Here is a 25,234-nt window from a genome sequence, read left to right as displayed (position 1 = left end):
ATGTGTACCAAATGTACTGAGATTTCTATAAATCATAAAGACCATATTATGGCATTTAAAGATTTATCACCAGAGGTTTCTCAGACTGACAAAAGGGAGGTTATGCCATCTAGCTCTCCCCACGTGTCAGAACCTATAACTCCGGCTCAAGTGACGCCAAGTACATCTAGCGCGTCCAATGCGTTTACCTTACAAGACATGGCGGCAGTTATGACTAATACCCTCACAGAGGTATTGTCCAAACTGCCAGGGTTACAGGGAAAGCGAGACAGCTCTGGGGCTAGAACAAATACAGAGCTTTCTGACGCTTTAGTAGCTATGTCCGATATACCCTCACAATGCTCCGAAGCCGTGGCAAGGGAGTTGCTATCTGAGGGTGAGATTTCAGATTCAGGGAAGACGTTACTTCAGTCCGATTCTGAAATGACAGCCTTTAAATTTAAGCTTGAACACCTCCGCTTATTGCTCAGGGAGGTTCTAGCGACTCTGGATGACTGTGACCCCATTGTAGTTCCAGAGAAATTGTGTAAAATGGACAAATACTTTGCAGTGCCTGTTTACACTGATGTCTTTCCAGTCCCTAAGAGGTTTTTTGGAAATTATTACTAAGGAATGGGATAGACCAGGTGTTCCGTTCTCTCCCCCTCCTGCTTTTAAAAAGATGTTTCCCATAGATGTCGCTATACGGGACTCGTGGCAGACAGTCCCTAAGGTGGAGGGTGCTGTTTCTACCCTAGCTAAGCGTACAACTATCCCCGTCAAGGACAGTTGTGCTTTCTTAGATCCTATGGATAAAAAATTGGAGGGTCTCCTTAAGAAATTTTTTATCCATCAAGGTTTTATTCTCCAGCCTCTTGCATGCATTACCCCAGTTACTGCTGCAGAGGCTTTTTGGTTCAAGTCTCTTGAGGAGGCTCTACAGGTGGAGACCCTGTTAGATTATATTTTAGACAGGATTAAAGGTCTCAAGTTAGCTAATTCCTTTATTTCTGACGCTGTTTTTCATCTAACCAAACTAACGGCTAAGAATTCAGGTTTTGCCATTCTGGCGCGCAGGGCGCTATGGCTTAAGTCCTGGTCATCAGACGTTACTTCAAAGTCTACGCTTCTTAACATCCCCTTCAAAGGACAGACCCTTTTCAGGCCGGGCCTGAAGGAGATCATTTCTGATATTACTGGAGGAAAAGGTCACGCCCTTCCTCAGGATAGGTCCAATAAATAAAGGACCAAATAGAATAATTTTCGTTCATTTTGAAACTTCAAAAGTGGCGCAGCTTCAGCTTCCTCTAATGCAAAACAAGAGGGAAATTTCGCCCAGTCCAAACCAGTCTGGAGACCGAACCAGGCTTGGAACAAGGGGAAGCAGGCCAAAAAACCTGCTGCCACCTCTAAGACAGCATGAAGGAGTAGCCCCCGATCCGGGACCGGATCTAGTAGGGGGCAGACTACTGGTTATGGGAGTGATCCACCCAGTTCCAAGGGAGGAACAGGGGCAGGGCTTCTATTCAAATCTGTTTATAGTTCCCAAAAAAGAGGGAACTTTCAGACCAATCTTGGATCTCAAGATCCTAAACAAATTTCTCAGGGTCCCATCCTTCAAGATGGAGACTATCCGAACCATCCTCCCTATGATCCAGGAGGGTCAATATATGACTGCTGTGGACTTAAAGGATGCTTATCTCCACATTCCGATTCACAGAAATCATCATCAGTTCCTCAGGTTCGCCTTCTTAGACAGGCATTACCAGTTTGTGGCTCTTCCCTTCGGGTTAGCCATGGCACCAAGAATCTTTGTGAAGGTTCTAGGGTCCCTACTGGCGGTTCTAAGGCCACAGGGCATAGCGGTGGCTCCTTTACCTAGACGACATTCTGATACAGGTGTCGACTTTTCAAATCGCCAAGTCCCATACGGACATTGTCATGGCCTTTCTGAGGTCTCACGGGTGGAAGGTGAACGAAGAAAAGAGTTCTCTCTCCCCTCTCACAAGAGTTTCCTTCCTAGGAACACTGATAGATTCAGTAGAAATGAAAATTTTTCTGACAGAGGTCAGGTTATCAAAGCTTCTAACTTCCTGCCGTGCTCTTCATTCCACTTCTCGGCCATCAGTGGCTCAGTGTATGGAAGTAATCGGCCTAATGGTAGCGGCAATGGACATAGTTCCGTTTGCCCGCCTACATCTCAGACCACTGCAACTTTGCATGCTCAATCAGTGGAATGGGGGCTACACAGATTTGTCCCCTCTGCTAAATTTGGATCAAGAGACCAGGGATTCTCTTCTCTGGTGGTTATCTTGGGTCCATCTGTCCAGGGGAATGAGTTTCCGCAGGCCAGAGTGGATTATAGTGATGACAGATGCCAGCCTTCTGGGCTGGGGCGCAGTCTGGAACTCCCTGAAGGCTCAGGGTTAGTGGACTCAGGAGGAAGCCCTCCTTCCGATAAACATTCTGGAACTGAGAGCGATATTCAATGCTCTTCAGGCTTGGACTCAACTAGCTGCAGTCAGGTTCATCAGATTTCAGTCGGACAATATCACGACTGTAGCCTATATCAACCATCAGGGGGGAACAAGAAGCCCCCTGGCAATGTTGGAGGTTTCAAAGATAATTCTATGGGCAGAGATTCACTATTGCCATCTCTCAGCTATCCATATCCCAGGAGTAGAGAACTGGGAGGCGGATTTTCTAAGTCGGCAGACTTTTCATCCGGGGGAGTGGGAGCTCCATCCGGAGGTATTTGCCCAGCTGATTCAACTATGGGGCAAACCAGAACTGGATCTGATGGCGTCTCGTCAGAACGCCAAGCCTCCTTGTTACGGGTCAGGTCAAGGGATCCCCAAGCAGCGCTGATAGATGCTCTAGCAGTGCCCTGGTCCTTCAGCCTGGCTTATGTGTTCCCACCATTTCCTCTCCTACCTCGTCTGATTGCCAAGATCAAGCAGGAGAGAGCTTCAGTGATTTTGATAGCACCTGCATGGCCACGCAGGACTTGGTATGCAAATCTGGTGGACATGTCATCCCTTCCACCATGGACTCTGCCGCTGAGGCAGGACCTTCTACTCCAAGGTCCATTCAAACATCCAAATCTAATTTCTCTGCGGCTGACTGCTTGGAGATTGAACGCTTGATTTTATCAAAACGTGGTTTCTCTGAGTCGGTCATTGATGCCTTAATTCAGGCTCAAAAGCCTGTCACCAGGAAAATCTATCATAAGATATGGTGTAAATATCTTCATTGGTGTGAATCCAAGGGTTACTCATGGAGTAAAGTCAGGATTCCTAGGATATTATCCTTTCTCCAAGAAGGATTGGAGAAGGGATTGTCAGCTAGTTCCTTAAAGGGACAGATTTCTGCTCTGTCTATTCTTCTGCACAAGCGTCTGGCAGATGTTCCAGACGTTCAGGCGTTTTGTCAGGCTTTAGTTAGAATCAAGCCTGTGTTTAAACCCGTTGCTCCACCAAGGAGTTTAAAATTTAGTTCTTAAAGTTCTTCAAGGGGTTCCGTTTGAACTCTGCATTCCATAGATATCAAGCTTTTATCTTGGAAATACTGTTTTTGGTAGCTATCTCTTCTGCTCGAAGAGTTTCAGAGTTATCTGCCTTACAGTGTGATGCCCCTTATCTGATATCCATGCAGATAAGGTAGTTTTGCGTACCAAACCTGGGTTTCTTCCTAAGGTGGTATCTAATAAGAATATCAATCAGGAGATTGTTGTTCCGTCACTGTGTCCTAATCCTTCTTCAAAGAAGGAACGTCTATTACACAATCTTGACGTGGTTTGTGCTTTAAAGTTTTATTTACAAGCTACTAAGGATTTTCGTCAAACATCTGCATTGTTTTTTGTCTACTCTGGACAGAGGAGAGGCCTAAAGGCTTCGGCATCTTCTCTTTCTTTTTGGCTGAGAAGCATAATCCGTTTAGCTTATGAGACTGCTGGCCACCAGCCTCCTGAAAGAATTACAGCTCATTCCACTAGAGCGGTAGCTTCCACATGGGCTTTTAAAAATGAGCCCTCTGTTGAACAGATTTGTAAGGCGGCGACTTGGTCTTCGCTTCATACTTTTTCTAAATTCTACAAATTTGATACTTTTGCTTCCTCGGAGGCTATTTTTGGGAGAAAGGTCTTGCAGGCAGTGGTGCCTTCCGTTTAAGTTCCTGCCTTGTCCCTCCCTTCATCCGTGTCCTAAAGCTTTGGTATTGGTAATGGATGAACCCGTGGACTGGATACACCTTACAAGAGAAAACAAAATTTATGCTTACCTGATAAATTTCTTTCTCTTGTGATGTATCCAGTCCACGGCCGGCCCTGTCACTTTAAGGCAAGTGTTTTTTATTTTTTAACTACAGTCACCACTGCACCCTATAGTTTCTCCTTTTTTCTTGCTTGTCTTCGGTCGAATTACTGGGAGTGGCAGTTAGGGGCAGAGCTATATAGACAGCTCTGCTGTGGGTGTCCTCTTGCAACTTCCTGTTGGGAAGGAGAATATCCCACAAGTAATGGATGAACCCGTGGACTGGATACACCACAAGAGAAAGAAATTTATCAGGTAAGCATAAATTTTGTTTTTTATATAATATATATAGTAGGAATATGGCTGCACCTCATTAACGAGGCATATTGAAGTCCAAAACGATTATCTGGGATTGCCTTGTTCCTTGTTCAGAGAGGAAATTCCTGGTATTTCAGTGCTGGACTAACCTTAATAGGCGGGATGAGACTGATATACTACAGGAAAGTTCTACTTTGTGAAAAACATTACTGGGCTAAAAAGCTGCTGCACCCTGGTGGAAAATCACCATATAAATAGCTAACAGGTTGTTTGTTCTTGAGAGTGCGCTTCTCTGTGTATATATATATTTTATCACAACATACAATGAGGGAGCCAATGGGGCTATTTTTGAAAATATACACATATTTCAAATCTGATGACTGCAACACGTTCCAAAAAAGTTAGGACAGGGGCAATTTAGGACTAATAGCGATGTGACAAGTTGAAATAAGAAGGTGATGTGAAACAGGTGAGGCAATCGTGTAATCAAAGTATATAAGAAGCCTCCAAAAATGGCCTACTCCTTTAAGAGCAAGGATGGGTTGAGGCTCGCCAATCTGCCAACAGATTTGCAAGCGAATAATCCAACACTTTGAGAACAACATTTCCCAAAGACAAAATGGTAGGATTTTGGGCATTTCACCTTCTACAGTGCACAATATAATTAAAAGATTCATGGAATCTGGTCAAATCTAGGTGCATAGAGGGCAAGGCCAAAAAAAAAAACACTTCTGAATGCTCGTGATCTCTGATCCCTCAGACATGGATATCCTGACAAGGGTTCGGAAATACTTTGGTAAACCTTTGTCAGTCAACACCATTCACTGCTGCATCCACAGATGCAAGTTAAAGCTTTACTATGCAAAGCAGAAGCCATACATCAATACTGTCCAGAAGTGCAGCCAACTTCTCTGGGCTCGGTCTCATCTGAGATGGACAGTAGCACAGTGGAATCGTGTTTTGTGGTCCGACGAGTCAACATTTCAAATAGTTTCAAAAAGGAAAAGGATCATCCAAGCTGTTATCAGCGTTAGATATAAAAGACAGCGTCTGTCATGGTATGGGGGTCTGTCATGGCATGGGTAACTTGCACATCTGTGAGGGCACCATTAATGCTGAAAGATATTTATACATTTTAGAGCAACATATGCTGCCATCCAGATGTCATCTTTTCCAGAGACAGAGAATATGTGGAGCATTATGAAGTGCAAAACAAGGTAATGAAGGCTCCGTACAGTTGCACAGCTGAAGACATGCATAATGGATGAATGGGGGAAAATTCTGATTGCTAAACTTAACCAACTGGTGTCTTCAGTACCCAAACGCTTAATAAGTGTTATTAAAAGAAAAGGTGATGTTACACAGTCGCAAACAGTCTACTGTCCCAACTTTTTTGGAGTGTGTTGCAGTCATCAGATTTGAAATTAGTGTATATTTTCATTTAAATCATCTTATTGAGGTTTTGTAGAAAAGAAAACACAATAAATGATACATGTCGTAAATGACAACAGTTTGTCATAGAACACAATACAGGTGGCCCTCGTTTTACAACGGTTCAATTTACACCGTTTCAGAATAACAACCTTTTTTTCCAGTCATGTGACTGCTACTGAAAAGCATTGAGAAGCAGTGCATTTATTAAAATAGCCAGTAGGTGGATCTGTCCACTTGTGTTGCAGCAAAGCCAAGCAAGCTGAAATTATTCAGTTTAACCAGACCTGAGCTATCGAGCAGATTTCAAAGGAACAAGATCTTCCTGTCTATAACTTAGTCCAGATTGGAATGCATAGAAAGAACTGTTTGCAGAAAAATGCAAGTGAAGTCTGTGTTGTGTGATTGTTTTATTAGGTTTATAATGCTGTTTAGCAAATATTTTTGTTCAATTAACTTAGTTTAATTATATATTTTGTGTTGTCATTATTTTATTAGGTTTATAATGCTGCCTACCATTTAAAGTCTTCATTTCAAAGCTTTAAAAATAATGTATTAGGTGTTACTTATGACAATTTTGAGAGGGGTCTGGAACCTATCTCCCTCACTTCCCATTGACTTACATTATAAACTGGGTTTCAATTTACAACGGTTTCGATTTACAACCATTCCTTCTGGAACCTAACCCCGGCATAAACTGAGGGCTACCTGTACAATGAAATAAGTAAAATAAAAACCAACAAACATAAGAAGTGGCAAAATATTAACTGAAACCTCTATTTTATATATGTAATAGTTTTCATAAATGACTAGGTAGCTGGCCTCTCATGGACTCTTTGATGTAGGAAAAACTGCTGGGACATGGTAGTCATGTCAGAGACCCTATTGGGCCTAATGGCACTTAAAAAATTTAAAAAAATTAAGAAATATAATAGTCAATTATAAACTTATATTAAGTTTAAGATATTTTTTCAGCGGGTAAGCACTGCTTGAGATTATGTGGTCACTTATGGACTTTAGTACTGATAGGTGGATATTATCAGATAGAGAATGATATAAAATAATATAGAATGTGGGGGGGGGGGGTGAGGTTAATATCAGAGAGAGGGAGGTTTACCAGATATAGGAGGAGCAACTGTAGTGTGAATGGTTAGTGATGAGGCCAGATATGGGCTAATCATAGAGGAGTATTCCAATCATAGAGAGCCTTTCCATAGGAGATAAGAGCTACGCATGATGTTGAAAATATATATTGGCGTATCTACCTACTTTTGCTTGCATGTCTGTCTCAACATCAAGCTTGCAGGTCATGGGTAAATAAAAGGTTCACCTGTGTGGCAGATCAAGCTAGTGGGGTAAATAAGTTGTAAAGTCTTGCTCTTGGGGTAATTGATGTAGTCAGGGAATTAAGTTGATCATGTGTAGTCCAACGAGTAGCATACTTAAACACTATACAGTAACCAGTTAAACATACTCAGCCATTATAGAGATTATTTGACATAGCTGCTATTATATTAAACTACTCATTTAACAACTCTCAGGAATAATATTAATTATAGGTAAGCACTTCATCATTTCTAGGTTGTGCTCATGAAGAAGTCAGTCCAAAGCTCCTGTAACTGTATCACTATGGGCTATTGATTAGGGCTCGGACTTAAGTTGTGAAAATGAGAGTTCAGTTCTCCAGCTCACACAGGTCCCAAAAGTGAGTCTAGTATGATAGCATAGAGACACGAATCAAAGGGAGGTATGTCAGTGTTTTTGTGTAGATGTGGGTCATGATGTCAGAAAATCAGTCAAGGCACTAAGCCCATATTGGAGAACCGTCATAAATTGTTAAATGTATGCTATTTAGTAAGTGAGGTGTGTGAGCCCACAAACTAACGTCCCTCCTCACCCTCACTGGCTGAGGGGAATGGAGGGATCAAATCAATGCGGTTTTAGTAAGAGGACTTAGCAGTGATCAGCACAGGGCATTCACAGACTGTCTGGGGGATAATAGTCTGATACATTACAAGATATAGCATTAAACGACAATGAGCATAGTTTCAGAACAAAATATAATCAACACTTTAGAGAGTTAATAAATAAATGCAACAGTCTGTAGGAAATATACTAGTTCAGGGTAAGAGTTAACCTTGCAGAATATAACTCTAAGCTTATATAGAGAAAGGCATATGGAACGAACTATAACTAGAAAACTAGGCCTCTGAGAAGCCCATAGAATATTTGTCTCTGATCTCTGTTCACTAATGTTACCGAGCAGAGATTTAGGACTGTTAGTAATGTTCCCAGAATATGAGTCAGGACTAACTAGCTAATTTGTATAAGGAAAAATGAACCTCTTGCAAGGTAGAAATCGTTCCGCAAAACTTGGTGCAAGTAAAAATAGATTTTATTGTAAGTCGTGACATACATACAGGGTACAAACAAGCTCAGCAAAGATTATACTAGAAAGAGGAGGTATCAACGGCACTACTTAGCCTAATGTGGCTTAAATATTTCTAATTCCCTATTTAACCCCAATTTGTCCTTAATATATGTGGGGATAATTCCCCTAAGAGAATGTGGACTGCTAAAGGTGCTATGTAGTTTTCAACATGTGAAACTAGGTAGAGAGAGGCTCTAACTCGACAGACTACATGTATAGCACTCTTGGGGGTTAATATAGGGTATAATTCTGTATGGTATGAAAGACTTTATTCCTATAGGCAAAATAGAGTTACTGATGGTCTAGTGAGTTTGCGTGTTCCACGTTAAAACATAACTTTTATTGTGTCAAACTTAATAAAAATTGCTGGAAATAAATTTAAAAACACACTTAGATGCTAAAAACTCAATGGTTAGCCTGTTCTTTGTAAGTAGATTCTAGCCAGGTGGGTTCTAGGTTATGTTGGTAACCTTCTAAAGTATAATTGCAACAAGTTAGTGAACCTGATGCAGACTTATAACAAGAGGTCCTGTAAAAGTTGTATGTATATCCGTGTAATGGACCTAACAGAGTAAAATATTCTGTAGTCTTAAATAGTATTAATCTTTATAAGACATTACTTAGTTATACACAACAGTTACTGTGTATTGTGATTTGACCTTTGGTTAATACAGCTCTAATTCTATTATATCACCTCAATGCTGTTTACTGGTGGATAGTATACTTTATATACTAACATAGGGTAATAAGAGTACCTTGAATCTTATTAAAGAAGTTAATGGTGCTGTAGTCAGCAATTTTTAACCCAATGTATTCGTTCTAAATGTCAGACTAATGACAGATTGATATTCCACATATCAACAGCTTATAAACTTGTCATTATAACGTAACCGTTATTATCAAATGAGTAAGAGAGGTGATCTTCAATATGATATAAATGTGCACTTTATATACCGTGTTTTCCAGGCAATGTTAATTCTCATTAATAAAAATTCAGTATACATATGTTTTATACGCTATAACTACTCATGTATAGCTCATTCGTATCGTTTCAGGTATACTGTGTTACCATTTAAATGACTGATGGAAACACATGTTGCATGTGAGTTTGTAACTGTAGCATAGCGGTTATTGCCAATAGGTGACAGGGCTGTTTGCTGATTATATAGAGAGTTTTAAATGCAGCTTAACTCGAACACAAATGCTGTTTAATTTCAGCACACTCATGTACTGCCGGTTTTACCAGTTCAAATGGGGTTACTGCTAGCCACACCACTCGGTATAGAGCCGATGGAGTAGATGTAATTTTACCCGATAATTATTAAGTAGTATGCCCGTATTATGTATTAATATTTGATTCCCAGCTTGCCGGTATAGCTTTATCTGTGTCGAGTGAATCCTGCAGCTCTGCCCCACAATTAGGTATACAGATTTAGTATCGTTTGCACATCAAGTCTATTAAACGAATATCGAGCGTGTAAGAACAAACATCGTTAGATTTTAACCAGAATAATAACCACCAAAGGCTAGTGTTTAAGTAAATTTAGAGCAGGTTGTGTACTAAAGCATTCTAAGGCTCATCTAAAAAATACAGGAGCTCCAGGACTCCTCACCAATTCCCTAACGTCCCTAACATGTTTCGCCCTAACGGCTTTCTCAAAGGGTGAGCGCGCCGCTCACTGACTGGTTATTTAAAGGATTTTGGGTCCCGCCCTTCTGATGACGTCACGATTCTACTTATAACTGGGTGCTTTCTATTGGACCCCCGTATTATTACTGATGGAAGTTACATTGTGTGGTTAATACATTGCGATTCATTTCAGAACACTGTTGTATTCATATCATAACTGTCAGTCTATTGTTAAAGACCATTACATCTATCCGCGGTCTTTAAATTATTATAACTTTCATTCCCATAACGTTGTTTACTTGAACATATGTTATATAAAAGCAAAGATTTGTTTTTTGTATCAGAGGCAATAACATTATTGTCATCCTATTTTCCATGCTTTTGACTTACTTTGATGGAGTAATAAATGTTAACTAAATCTTATATTGTAACATTATATGCAGTGCTAATCTCGGAAATTGTGTTTGTGACAAATTAGTGGTAAATAAAAATTGTATATAAAAAAGTGAACGATAGACGATAAGGTGCAAAAATAAAAATTCTAGTGCACTGTGCTAACTGGATATTTGTGTTCATTTTATTACAGATGAGTCAGTCTAGTTGTGTAGCTGTGTGTGTCCAAAGATAACTTAAAAGTTTGAAAGGTTTTGTATAGATACCCATATTATTAAGTGATGGTATCTATTGTGTTGTTTAAATCTTTCGAAAAAGTATCAATTTTTATGTGAAGTTTACTTAAGTTAAGCTAGTTGAACTTGATAGGGGGAATTTATATTATAGGTGATTGTGACATTGTTGTGTTTACTAACTTTGATGACCAGGTATTATAATGTTACATTTTGATGGTTGTAGTACCAGTTTTTTATAGGAATATGTTATTTGTACTGTATATGGTTAGGTCTTATATTTAGTAGTCACTATTAGTATGTGATCCTGACATATATAAATAATTCGACAGATACTGACAGTAGTCTTCACATTGATTTAACCAATCTAATCAATAGTTGTATGATATTTCCCAAATTGGGGTCCTATAGGGTTATGAGTATTGACCCCACATTTGGGGTCCTGTAGAATTGTGAATTCCAATCTTTACAAGAAAGATGAGAAGTTGTTATTCTTGTTAAGACCTGAGGGTTGGACTGAATTCATCAAGAAAATCCATCTACTTTCCGCTTGTAGTAGTTTGTTTTCTAAGTTTCCACCCCTAATACCCAGGTTTATTTTTTGTAGGCCAAAACATTTCAGATCACTTTGTCTACAGTTCTGTTTTTTCATAAAATGTCTTGCTACTGATGTTAATTGTTTTCCTGCTTGTAGGTCTTTTGCTGCATTTTTGATGTTTCTAAGATGCTCTTGCAATCTTGTTCTTATTTTTCTGGTTGACATCCCTATGTAAAATAGGTTACATGTACATTTGATTGCATAGATGATCCCCTCTGTTTGACAGTTAATGTGTGAATTTATTGTGTGGGTTTTATTAAATCGGTCCTTTACTGTGTGTGTTTTCACCATGTGACAATATGTTGAACATGTACCACATTTAAAGGATCCTTTGGTAAAGGCCGTTGCTGTTTTTTTACTTTGCAGATGACTAGGGCTGATTAGATCTTTTAGATTGCTACTTCTCCTATAACCTGTTAGAATTTTTGGTCCTAGAATTTTATTTAGGATAGGGTCTGATAATACAATATGCCAGTTATCTTGTAAGATTTTCCTTACTTGTGGACTAGCTGGATTATATGTAGAGATAAATCTGATGTTGTCCTGTTAGTTGCTGTTGGTTTTCTATGCACATCCATGGATAGGAGTCCTTCTGTAGTTTTACTGATTTCTAAATCCAGAAAGTTGATCTTGGTTAAACTGGTTTCATGAGTTAATTTGATATTGAGCCTATTCCTATTAAGGTTTTGGAGAAAGAGATCTAATTCATTCTTGGTGCCCTCCCACAGAAACAGTATGTCATCTATAAACCTCATCCAGAGGGGAATTTTCTCTAGAGACTGTGAATTTTGATCAGAAAAGACATATTTTTGCTCCCACCACCCTAAAAATATGTTGGCGTAGGTAGGGGCACAAGCAGTACCCATCGCGGTTCCTCTTCCACACAATGTAACTTCCATCAGTAATAATACGGGGGTCCAATAGAAAGCACCCAGTTATAATTAGAATCGTGACGTCATCAGAAGGGCGGGACCCAAAATCCTTTAAATAACCAGTCAGTGAGCGGCGCGCTCACCCTTTGAGAAAGCCGTTAGGGCGAAACATGTTAGGGACTTTAGGGAATTGGTGAGGAGTCCTGGAGCTCCTGTATTTTTTAGATGAGCCTTAGAATGCTTTAGTACACAACCTGCTCTAAATTTACTTAAACACTAGCCTTTGGTGGTTATTATTCTGGTTAAAATCTAACGATGTTTGTTCTTACACGCTCGATATTCGTTTAATAGACTTGATGTGCAAACGATACTAAATCTGTATACCTAATTGTGGGGCAGAGCTGCAGGATTCACTCGACACAGATAAAGCTATACCGGCAAGCTGGGAATCAAATATTAATACATAATACGGGCATACTACTTAATAATTATCGGGTAAAATTACATCTACTCCATCAGCTCTATACCGAGTGGTGTGGCTAGCAGTAACCCCATTTGAACTGGTAAAACCGGCAGTACATGAGTGTGCTGAAATTAAACAGCATTTGTGTTCGAGTTAAGCTGCATTTAAAACTCTCTATATAATCAGCAAACAGCCCTGTCACCTATTGGCAATAACCGCTATGCTACAGTTACAAACTCACATGCAACATGTGTTTCCATCAGTCATTTAAATGGTAACACAGTATACCTGAAACGATACGAATGAGCTATACATGAGTAGTTATAGCGTATAAAACATATGTATACTGAATTTTTATTAATGAGAATTAACATTGCCTGGAAAACACGGTATATAAAGTGCACATTTATATCATATTGAAGATCACCTCTCTTACTCATTTGATAATAACGGTTACGTTATAATGACAAGTTTATAAGCTGTTGATATGTGGAATATCAATCTGTCATTAATCTGACATTTAGAACGAATACATTGGGTTAAAAATTGCTGACTACAGCACCATTAACTTCTTTAATAAGATTCAAGGTACTCTTATTACCCTATGTTAGTATATAAAGTATACTATCCACCAGTAAACAGCATTGAGGTGATATAATAGAATTAGAGCTGTATTAACCAAAGGTCAAATCACAATACACAGTAACTGTTGTGTATAACTAAGTAATGTCTTATAAAGATTAATACTATTTAAGACTACAGAATATTTTACTCTGTTAGGTCCATTACACGGATATACATACAACTTTTACAGGACCTCTTGTTATAAGTCTGCATCAGGTTCACTAACTTGTTGCAATTATACTTTAGAAGGTTACCAACATAACCTAGAACCCACCTGGCTAGAATCTACTTACAAAGAACAGGCTAACCATTGAGTTTTTAGCATCTAAGTGTGTTTTTAAATTTATTTCCAGCAATTTTTATTAAGTTTGACACAATAAAAGTTATGTTTTAACGTGGAACACGCAAACTCACTAGACCATCAGTAACTCTATTTTGCCTATAGGAATAGAGTCTTTCATACCATACAGAATTATACCCTATATTAACCCCCAAGAGTGCTATACATGTAGTCTGTCGAGTTAGAGCCTCTCTCTACCTAGTTTCACAAGCTCAGCAAAGAGCTTGAGACAACAAAGACGTCCGACGCGTTTCCTGCCCGTAGGCACTTTGTCAGGGACTAAACATGGTAATTCCAACACTGCTTAAAAAGACACACCTAGCTATGTCATGATGGTAACACCTGTTATTTCACTGCATATTCACATTGACTGGCAATTAGGAGTAACAGTTACATAACCGAATTGTCTTTAAAGGTACAGGACTACCGCAGCAGTGCACACACATCTTCACTTTCTTCTGCTTAAACTGCATTTTCTGTTTGTGTTAACTAATTTGTATAGCAGAGTGCTAGATTCTTCCCCACAGGTAATAAAATACAGTAATTAATGTTTTGTGTAATTTCAGGTTATTCTTTAAATAAAGAAAAAAAAGGTACTTGGGGAAACAGGCAAAAACAACTCTCTTATAACATACAAGACCTATAAATGAAAATGCAGGTAGTTGCTATTATTTAGGTAATACCACTAAATCCTAGCAATTGTACTAAATGTATAACATATTGTCTAACCAACTCCTGCTTTCACACATATTGTCTCTCTCTGTTTTATGGAGTTCTTGTTGAGGACAATTTCTCTGTAGTGCCATCCAAACCTAAACCTTGCAATCCAGGGCTTAAACATCCAGTCAGAAGCAAGAGTCTCACGTACCAGCAAGAGTCTATTTATCGTTCCAGCTGTAGAGGAGGATTTGGGCTCGAGTTGTGAACCCTCTGCATATGAGGCTTCAGACGTTTGCTCTGAGTCTGTAGAAATAGATCTATTGAGCTGTATGTTTGACTCAAAGGACTCAACGAAGTCCGTCCTCCCCTGTAGCCTGATCAGCTCTATATTGGTGGTTAAGGGTGTATGAGCTGCTGCTAATATCCTTCATCTTGTCAATTAACGCACTCTGAGCAGGGTTGGATGCAGACCTGATCTCATGAGCCAGGACATGGTGATGGCGGTCCAGTTTAGAAATTAAACTGTGCAACATGCAAGTAACCTGTATCTCCATATTGAGTAGTATTGTAACAGTTTGGAAAATATGTACTTGTGGGCTTTTTAAAAAAAACGATATAGGGGTCCATCCGATAAAAATCGTCACCCACAAAAGCCGGCGACGCCAATATTTACGCTGGTTTGGTATCACATATACGGCGTAACCTAGAAGTTACGCGCGTATATTTCTGCCGTCGCCCGTAGTTTTTTGGGCTATAGGCAGGTATACCAAACCAGCGCAGTTTGGTATCCAATATGCAGCGTAAGGACTTACGTGGCGAAAATGGAGAAAACTTACTCCATTTTCACCTCGCCACAAAAAGCAGCCGTAAGAAGCCTTACGCTGACTATTGGAACCCCGTAACTCCCTAAACTGGCTGCTAAAATAAACCTAACACCTAACGCAAGCGCAATGTCTATCTCCCTGTCAACCGCGATCTTCTAAAATAAACCTAACACCTAACGCATGCGCAGTCTATCTCCCTGTCAACCGTGATCTTCTAAAATAAACCTAACACCTAACGCATGCGCAATGTCTATCTACCTGTCAACCGCGACCCCCCCCCCCCGAAATCCCTAATAAAGTTATTAACCCCTAAACCGCCACTCCCGGACCCCGCCGCCATCTACATAAACTAACCCCCTACTGTGAGCCCCTAAAACCGCCGCCATCTACCTTATCTATCCCCTAATTAGAACCCCTTACACCGCTGTCATCTACCTTATCTATCCCCTAATCTTGACCCCTTACACCGCCGCCACCTATATAAAAATTATTAACCCCTAATCTAATCCCCCTATACCGCCGCCAGCTATATTAATATTATTAACCCCTAATGTAAGCCCCTTACACCGCCGCCATCTCTATTAAAATGATTAACCCCTAATTTAATCTACCTACCCCGCCGCCAGCTATATTATCTATATTAACCCTAAGTATATTATAGTTAATATAGGTATTACATTATATATATTAACTATATTAACCCTTATTATATTAGGGTTAATATAGTTAATATAGTTACTATAGTATTTATATTAACTATATTAACTCTATCTAACCCTAACACCCCTAACTAAATTTATATTAAATTAATCTAATTAATTTATAAACTAAAATATTCCTATTTAAATCTAAATACTTACCTATAAAATAAACCCTAAGATAGCTACAATATAATTAATAATTACATTGTAGCTATGTTAGGGTTAATATTTATTTTACAGGTAAATTGTTAATTATTTTAACTATGTATAATAGCTATTAAATAGTTATTAACTATTTAATATCTACCTAGTTAAAATAATTACCCAATTACCTGTAAAATAAATCCTAACCTAAGTTACAAATACACCTACACTATCAATAAATTAAATAAACTACAAACATCTATCTAAAAATACAATTAAATTAACTAAACTAAATTACAAAAAAAAACAAACACTAAATTACAAAAAATAAAAAAAAGATTTTTAAGCTAATTACACCTATTCTAAGCCTATTCTAAGCCCCCTAATAAAATAATAAACCCCCAAAATAAAAAGAATTCCCTGCCCTATTCTAAATAAAAAAAAATTCAAAGCTCTTTACCTTACCAGCCCTTAAAAGGGCCTTTTGTGGGGCATGCCCCAAAGAATTCAGCTCTTTTGCATACAAATACAATACCCCCCCCATTACAACCCACCACCCACATACCCCTATTCTAAAACCACCCAAACCCCCCTTAAAAAAGCCTAACACTACCCCCCTGAAGATCTCCCTACCTTGTCTTCACCACACCGGGCCGAACTCCTGATCCGATCCGGGCGATGTCTTCCTCCAAGCGGCAAAGAAGAATTCTTCCTCCGGCGATGTCTTCCTCCAAGCGGCAAAGAAGAATTCTTCCTCCGGCGATGTCTTCCTCCAAGCGGCAAAGAAGAATTCTTCCTCCGGCGACGTCTTCCTCCAAGCGGCAGCAAAGTCTTCATTCTTCCGGCGGCATCTTCAATCTTCTTTCTTCGCTCCACCGCCGCGGAGCATCCATCCCGGCCGACGACTGAACGACGAATGAGGTACCTTTAAATGACGTCATCCAAGATGGCGTCCGCCGAATTCTGATTGGCTGATAGGATTCTATCAGCCAATCGGAATTAAGTTAGAAAAATCTGATTGGCTGATTGAATCAGCCAATCAGATTCAAGTTCAATCCGATTGGCTGATCCAATCAGCCAATCAGATTGAGCTCGCATTCTATTGGCTGATTTTGGGGGTTTATTATTTTATTAGGGGGCTTAGAATAGGTGTAATTAGCTTAAAAATCTTGTAATCTTTTTTTATTTTTTGTAATTTAGTGTTTGTTTTTTTTTGTAATTTAGTTTAGTTAATTTAATTGTATTTTTAGATAGATGTTTGTAGTTTATTTAATTTATTGATAGTGTAGGTGTATTTGTAACTTAGGTTAGGATTTATTTTACAGGTAATTGGGTAATTATTTTAACTAGGTAGATATTAAATAGTTAATAACTATTTAATAGCTATTATACCTAGTTAAAATAATTAACAATTTACCTGTAAAATAAATATTAACCCTAACATAGCTACAATGTAATTATTAATTATATTGTAGCTATCTTAGGGTTTATTTTATAGGTAAGTATTTAGATTTAAATAGGAATATTTTAGTTTATAAATTAATTAGATTAATTTAATATAAATTTAGTTAGGGGTGTTAGGGTTAGATAGAGTTAATATATAGTTTATATAAATACTATAGTAACTATATTAACTATATTAACCCTAATATAATTAGGGTTAATATAGTTAATATATATAATGTAATACCTATATTAACTATAATATACTTAGGGTTAATATAGATAATATAGCTGGCGGCGGGGTAGGTAGATTAAATTAGGGATTAATCATTTTAATAGAGATGGCGGAAGTGTTAGGGGCTTACATTAGGGGTTAATAATTTTAATATAGATGGCGGCGGTGTTAGGGGCTCACTTTAGGGGGTTATAGATATAATATAGCTGGCGGCGGGGTACGGGAGCGACGGTTTAGGGGTTAATAACTTTATTAGGTTGCGGCGGGGTCCGGGAGCGGCGGTTTAGGGGTTAATAGCTTTTTTATTGTTAGGATAGTGAGGGGGGATAGCGGATAGAGGGTTAGACGTGTCGGGCTATGTTTAGGAGGCGTGTTAGACAGTGCGGGTGATTTAGACTTTAGTCAGGTTTTATAGGCGCTGGCAGTTTCTAACGTGGCGCAATTCACTGGCGACTCCAAAAATCTGTACTTACGTAGATTTCTGGACATCGCTGGTTTGTGAGACTTGCGCCACTTTAGCAAGTGACGGCGCCGCATATTGGATGGCTCGAGTTGCGAGCTGAAACTGCGGGCGACGTGGGTTCCCTCGCTTGCGCCGCAAATTGCGATCTATATCGGATCGCGCCCATAGAGTGCACAGTTGCTACCCCGCCGAACCGGGGGGGAGGGGTAATATGTTATATTATAGGAGCCGTAGTGTTGGTTTCAGCACTAGTTAAAGCAGAGAATGACTTACTGTAACCTGAAAGAAAGCCGCTGCATTCCAAGATGGCGTCTCACGCCGCTCCAGCTATTTGCACCACCCGTAACCTGCTTTTAGATCCTTTGTCTGTAATGTTGTTCCACTGCGTCAGACTTTGGTACATGCAGGGAAAAACAGGCTTTGATGGGAGCAGATCCATGCACCCTGACTCTGAAAGGAACAAGAGTTCTTTCCCATAGGCGTCTTAATATGAGCTGAAACCAGAGATCGTCTGAAATACAATGTCCTGTAGTTTAAGACCATACATAGCAGGTAGTTTGCTGTGTAGTAGTAGGTAATATAAAGTTATTATGCTAAAGTCACTGAGAGCTCAAGAGGTGCACGTCTTGTTGCTTCGGCTGTTGGCTCCGCTGCCCATGAGTGTATATTTTAAAAAATATATTAAATTAACAAAGTAAAACATCAAATAATGTGTTAATAATGTGTTTTTATAGTACAGGGTGAATTGAATTTTCAAACTACTCTTTTTGTTTGTTTTATTGCATTTTCCATACTGTCCAAATTTTTTCGGAATTCGGGTCGTATGTTTCCGTGCTTGTAATTGGATATTACAGTAGCTTACAAAGTATTATCATCGACCTAATATACATTTGAGATGTATTTAACCTAATATAACTATTGTACACATTTGTTTCACTACTAATATTTACATTTCATCTGAACACTGTATACCATTTCACTTTATATGGGTTCAATGTACATTCTGCTGCTTGCATGAGTACCCCCACAAAAAAACATATATATATATATATATATATATATATATATATATATATATATATATATATACAGTATATCTTTATGTATTCATATAGATATATAGGTATAGATACATATTTTACAAAAAATAATTATATAGATCTATAACCATATATGAATATATATATAATATATATATATATATATTTCAAAATAAAAAAATAAAAAATTTCTAAGGGAAGAACATAGAAAAGTAAAGTATTGCTAACGCTCATTCGGCTTTAGTGCAACAGTGTCGGGTTACCGCGCAATCCATAATTAATACACATTTCTTCAGTTGGGGAGAAGATATACAAAGTCTATCCACTTTCGCACTAACTTTTTACTTTCAACTTGTAATATGCGCATTACTCTAGTAGCGTTACATTTTTACTCTGAGCGCAGTTAGCGTGCGAGTGAAAAAAACCTATAAGCACACCACTTGTAATCTGGGCCTATGTTACTCTATTTTGAAAGTGCTAGTGACTCATCCCTTTTTATTTGATTTGATTGCATTTCAGTTTGCATTCTGCCTTGAGGGGATTACATGTTAACAAATGTTCATCTTTTTATTTGATAATCCAACCTTTCTCTTTTGCAGGAGATCTGGCATCGTATGTCTTTAATACTAAATAATGTGAACAAGATATTGGAAAACAACACAATGATTGCAGAGTTCTATAAAGAGTCAGAGGATAAGTCTTTGATTGAACGACCAGTATTAACGGAGAAGATAAAAATTATGCTTGAGACATCTATGGTGACCCAGGATGATCTGCAACATGTGCTTGCATGGTTATCTAATTTAAGTATGTTTAGATGAAGTTGGATTATCTAAAAGGGAACAGTAGTGGTACTTCTGTTTAGGCCTATAGCCAAAAAAAATATTAAATGGACTTTGTACTCAAACAATTTCTAAGCATGCACATGAAAGAAAGCCATTTACACATAAATATATATATATATATAACAAAATGAGGTATGTATATAGCATATAGGACCTTAATAGGTCCCTCCACGAGTGGGTATCAGATAGAAATCCCCAATTCCTGTTAAAGGCTCCGTAGAGAGGCCCCACACAGCTGATAATAGATCTCAATTGAGGTATATACAGTAAAAAGTTATTCGCCTCTTAAAAATAGCGCTAGAAGTCTAGCTAAGAGGAGGTACAACAATGTCTAAAATCAAGTAAACAGTAAACAGTTAAAATATATAATATAAAATAGATATTCCCTGACGCGTTTCAAAGGTTGCTTTCGATAGTTCCTTCTTCTTCAGAGGGGTGTATCGGGGGGGGACAGTGATTGTAGAGGATAAGATGAAAAGCAAAAGTTACAGATGTAGGTTATCAATCCTTGTATTCAAATCCCAAAACAAATATATTTACAGTTTTCATGTATTTTTTTACCTTTATATAATAAATAAATTAAATTAAATGCACAGTGGTCTGTAAAATCGTCTCCCTTTAAATGTTTTCCCAATCATCTATTTTTCCTGCCTAAGGCCTAGATTTAGAGTTTGGCGGTAGCCGTCAAAACCAGCGTTAGAGGCTCCTAACGCTTGTTTCTCTTGTTAAGTGTATCCAGTCCACGGATCATCCATTACTTATGGGATATTAACTCCTCCCCAACAGGAAGTGCAAGAGGATTCACCCAGCAGAGCTGCTATATAGCTCCTCCCCTAACTGCCATTACCAGTCATTCTCTTGCACCCAACGAATAGATAGGATGTGTGAGAGGACTGTGGTGATTATACTTAGTTTCATACCTTCAATCAAAAGTTTGTTATTTTATAATAGCACCGGAGTGTGTTATTCCTTCTCTGGTAGAATTTGAAGAAGAATCTACCTGAGTTTTTCTATGATTTTAGCCGGAGTAGTTAAGATCATATTGCTGTTTCTCGGCCATCTGAGGAGAGGTAAACTTCAGATCAGGGGACAGCGGGCAGATTAATCTGCAAAGAGGTATGTAGCAGCTTATTATTTTCTGACAATGGAATTGATGAGAAAATTCTGCCATACCGATATAATGTAAACTCAGCCTTAAATGCAGTAGCAGCAACTGGTATCAGGCTGTCATGTATGTATATTTTACACTTCAGTATTCTGGGGAATGGCACTTCACTGGAATTATACTGTATGCATAAAACTTTAGCCTAATTTGCAGGGACTAGCAACAGGCTTTTTAATAACACTCAATTTATTAATGTTAAACGTTTTTTGCTGGCATGTAAAATCGTTTAATTTTCTGAGGTACTGGGTGAAAAAATGTTTTGGGCACTATTTTTTTCCACTTGGCAGTCGTTTTATTTAATTTATGACAGTTTACTGATCTCTCTCACTGTTATGTGTGAGGGGGAGGGGCCTTTTTTGGTGCTTTTGCTACGCATCAAAAAATTCAGTCAGAAGTTTATTGTCTTCCCTGCATGATCCGGTTCATCTCTACAGAACTCAGGGGTCTTCAAAACTTGTTTTGAGGGAGGTAATCACTCACAGCAGAGCTGTGAGATTGTAGTTGACTGTGATAAAAAAACGTTTATTTCTGTATTTTTTTTTTTTTTTCTGCTATCAGGGTTAGTTATCCTTTGCTAATGGGAGCAATCCTTTGCTAAAATTGTGTTTTTTACAAAGATTTGATGCTATAACTTTTCAGTTTATTAATTTTCAACTGTCATAACTTTTTCTGTGCTTCTTATAGGCACAGTACGTTTTCATATTATAGTAAATTACTTGAAAAGTATTTCCAAGTTGCTAGTTTATTTGCTAGTGTGTTAAACATGTCTGATTCAGAGGAAGATATCTGTTCTATATGTGCTAAAGCCAAAGTGGAGCCCAATAGAAATTTATGTACTAACTGTATTGATGCTACTTTAAATAAAAGTCAATCTGTACAAATTGAACATATTTCACCAAACAACGAGGGGAGAGTTATGCCGACTAACTCGCCTCACGTGTCAGTACCTGCATCTCCCGCTCGGGAGGTGCGTGATATTGTAGCGCCGAGTACATCTGGGCGGCCATTACAAATCACATTACAGGATATGGCTACTGTTATGACTGAAGTTTTGGCTAAATTACCAGAACTAAGAGGTAAGCGTGATCACTCTGGGGTGAGAACAGAGTGCGCTGATAATATTAGGGCCATGTCAGACACTGCGTCACAATTTGCAGAACATGAGGACGGAGAGCTTCATTCTGCGGGTGACGGTTCTGATCCAAACAAACTGGATTCAGATATTTCAAATTTTAAATTTAAGCTGGAAAACCTCCGTGTATTACTAGGGGAGGTGTTAGCGGCTCTGAATGATTGTAACACAGTTGCAATACCAGAGAAAATGTGTAGGTTGGATAAATATTTTGCGGTACCGGCGAGTACTGACGTTTTTCCTATACCTAAGAGACTTACTGAAATTGTTACTAAGGAGTGGGATAGACCCGGTGTGCCGTTCTCACCCCCTCCGATATTTAGAAAGATGTTTCCAATAGACGCCACCACACGGGACTTATGGCAAACGGTCCCTAAGGTGGAGGGAGCAGTTTCTACTTTAGCTAAGCGTACCACTATCCCGGTGGAGGATAGCTGTGCCTTTTCAGATCCAATGGATAAAAAGTTAGAGGGTTACCTTAAGAAAATGTTTGTTCAACAAGGTTTTATATTGCAACCTCTTGCATGCATTGCGCCTGTCACGGCTGCAGCAGCATTTTGGTTTGAGTCTCTGGAAGAGACACTTGAATCAGCTCCATTAGATGAGATTACACACAAGCTTAAAGCCCTTAAGTTAGCTAACTCATTTATTTCAGATGCCGTAGTACATTTAACTAAACTTACGGCTAAGAATTCCGGATTCGCCATTCAGGCACGCAGAGCACTGTGGCTAAAATCCTGGTCAGCTGACGTTACTTCTAAATCTAAATTGCTTAATATACCTTTCAAAGGGCAGACCTTATTCGGGCCCGGGTTGAAAGAAATTATCGCTGACATTACAGGAGGTAAAGGCCATGCCCTGCCTCAAGACAGAGCCAAACCTAAGGCTAGACAGTCTAATTTTCGTTCCTTTCGTAATTTCAAAGCAGGAGCAGCATCAACTTCCTCTGCACCAAAACAGGAAGGAGCTGTTGCTCGCTACAGACAAGGCTGGAGACCTAACCAGTCCTGGAACAAGGGCAAGCAGGCCAGGAAACCTGCTGCTACCCCTAAGACAGCATGAATCGAGGGCCCCCGATCCGGGAACGGATCTAGTGGGGGGCAGACTTTCTCTCTTCGCCCAGGCTTGGGCAAGAGATGTCCAGGATCCCTGGGCGTTAGAGATCATATCTCAGGGATACCTTCTAGACTTCAAATTCTCTCCCCCAAGAGGGAGATTTCATCTGTCAAGGTTGTCAACAAACCAAATAAAGAAAGAGGCGTTTCTACGCTGCGTACAAGATCTTTTATTAATGGGAGTGATCCATCCGGTTCCGCGGTCGGAACAAGGACAAGGGTTTTACTCAAATCTGTTTGTGGTTCCCAAAAAAGAGGGAACTTTCAGGCCAATCTTGGATTTAAAGATCCTAAACAAATTCCTAAGAGTTCCATCGTTCAAAATGGAAACTATTCGGACAATTTTACCCATGATCCAAAAGGGTCAGTACATGACCACAGTGGATTTAAAGGATGCTTACCTTCACATACCGATTCACAAAGATCATTACCGGTATCTAAGGTTTGCCTTTCTAGACAGGCATTACCAGTTTGTAGCTCTTCCATTCGGATTGGCTACGGCTCCGAGAATCTTCACAAAGGTTCTGGGTGCTCTTCTGGCGGTACTAAGACCGCGAGGAATTGCGGTAGCTCCGTACCTAGACGACATTCTGATACAAGCTTCAAGCTTTCAAACTGCCAAGTCTCATACAGAGTTAGTACTGGCATTTCTAAGGTCGCATGGATGGAAGGTGAACGAAAAGAAGAGTTCTCTCTTTCCACTCACAAGAGTTCCCTTCTTGGGGACTCTTATAGATTCTGTAGAAATGAAGATTTACCTGACAGAAGACAGGTTAACAAAGCTTCAAAATGCATGCCGTGTCCTTCATTCCATTCAACACCCGTCAGTAGCTCAATGCATGGAGGTGATCGGCTTAATGGTAGCAGCAATGGACATAGTACCCTTTGCACGTCTACATCTCAGACCGCTGCAATTGTGCATGCTAAGTCAGTGGAATGGGGATTACTCAGACTTGTCCCCTACTCTGAATCTGGATCAAGAGACCAGAAATTCTCTTCTATGGTGGCTTTCTCGGCCACATCTGTCCAGGGGGATGCCATTCAGCAGGCCGGACTGGACAATTGTAACAACAGACGCCAGCCTACTAGGTTGGGGCGCTGTCTGGAATTCTCTGAAGGCTCAGGGACAATGGAATCAGGAGGAGAGTCTCCTACCAATAAACATTCTGGAATTGAGAGCAGTTCTCAATGCCCTTCTGGCTTGGCCCCAGTTAACAACTCGGGGGTTCATCAGGTTTCAGTCGGACAACATCACGACTGTAGCTTACATCAACCATCAGGGAGGGACAAGAAGCTCCCTAGCAATGATGGAAGTATCAAAGATAATTTGCTGGGCAGAGTCTCACTCTTGCCACCTGTCAGCAATCCACATCCCGGGAGTGGAGAACTGGGAGGCGGATTTCTTAAGTCGCCAGACTTTTCATCCGGGGGAGTGGGAACTTCATCCGGAGGTCTTTGCCCAAATACTTCGACGTTGGGGCAAACCAGAGATAGATCTCATGGCGTCTCGACAGAACGCCAAGCTTCCTCGTTACGGGTCCAGATCCAGGGATCCGGGAGCGGTTCTGATAGATGCTTTGACAACACCTTGGACCTTCGGGATGGCTTATGTGTTTCCACCCTTCCCGATGCTTCCTCGATTGATTGCCAGAATCAAACAGGAGAGAGCATCAGTGATTCTAATAGCTCCTGCATGGCCACGCAGGACTTGGTATGCAGATCTAGTGGACATGTCATCCTGTCCACCTTGGTCGCTACCTCTGAAACAGGACCTTCTGATCCAGGGTCCCTTCAAACATCAAAATCTAATTTCTCTGAAGCTGACTGCTTGGAAATTGAACGCTTGATTTTATCAAAACGTGGTTTTTCTGAGTCAGTTATTGATACCTTAATACAGGCTAGGAA

The sequence above is a fragment of the Bombina bombina genome, chromosome 3, assembly GCF_027579735.1.
Source record: "Bombina bombina isolate aBomBom1 chromosome 3, aBomBom1.pri, whole genome shotgun sequence".
Taxonomy (NCBI): domain Eukaryota; kingdom Metazoa; phylum Chordata; class Amphibia; order Anura; family Bombinatoridae; genus Bombina; species Bombina bombina.
The sequence above is the reverse complement of the archived record's forward strand: the minus strand, read 5'-3'. Positions refer to the sequence as shown.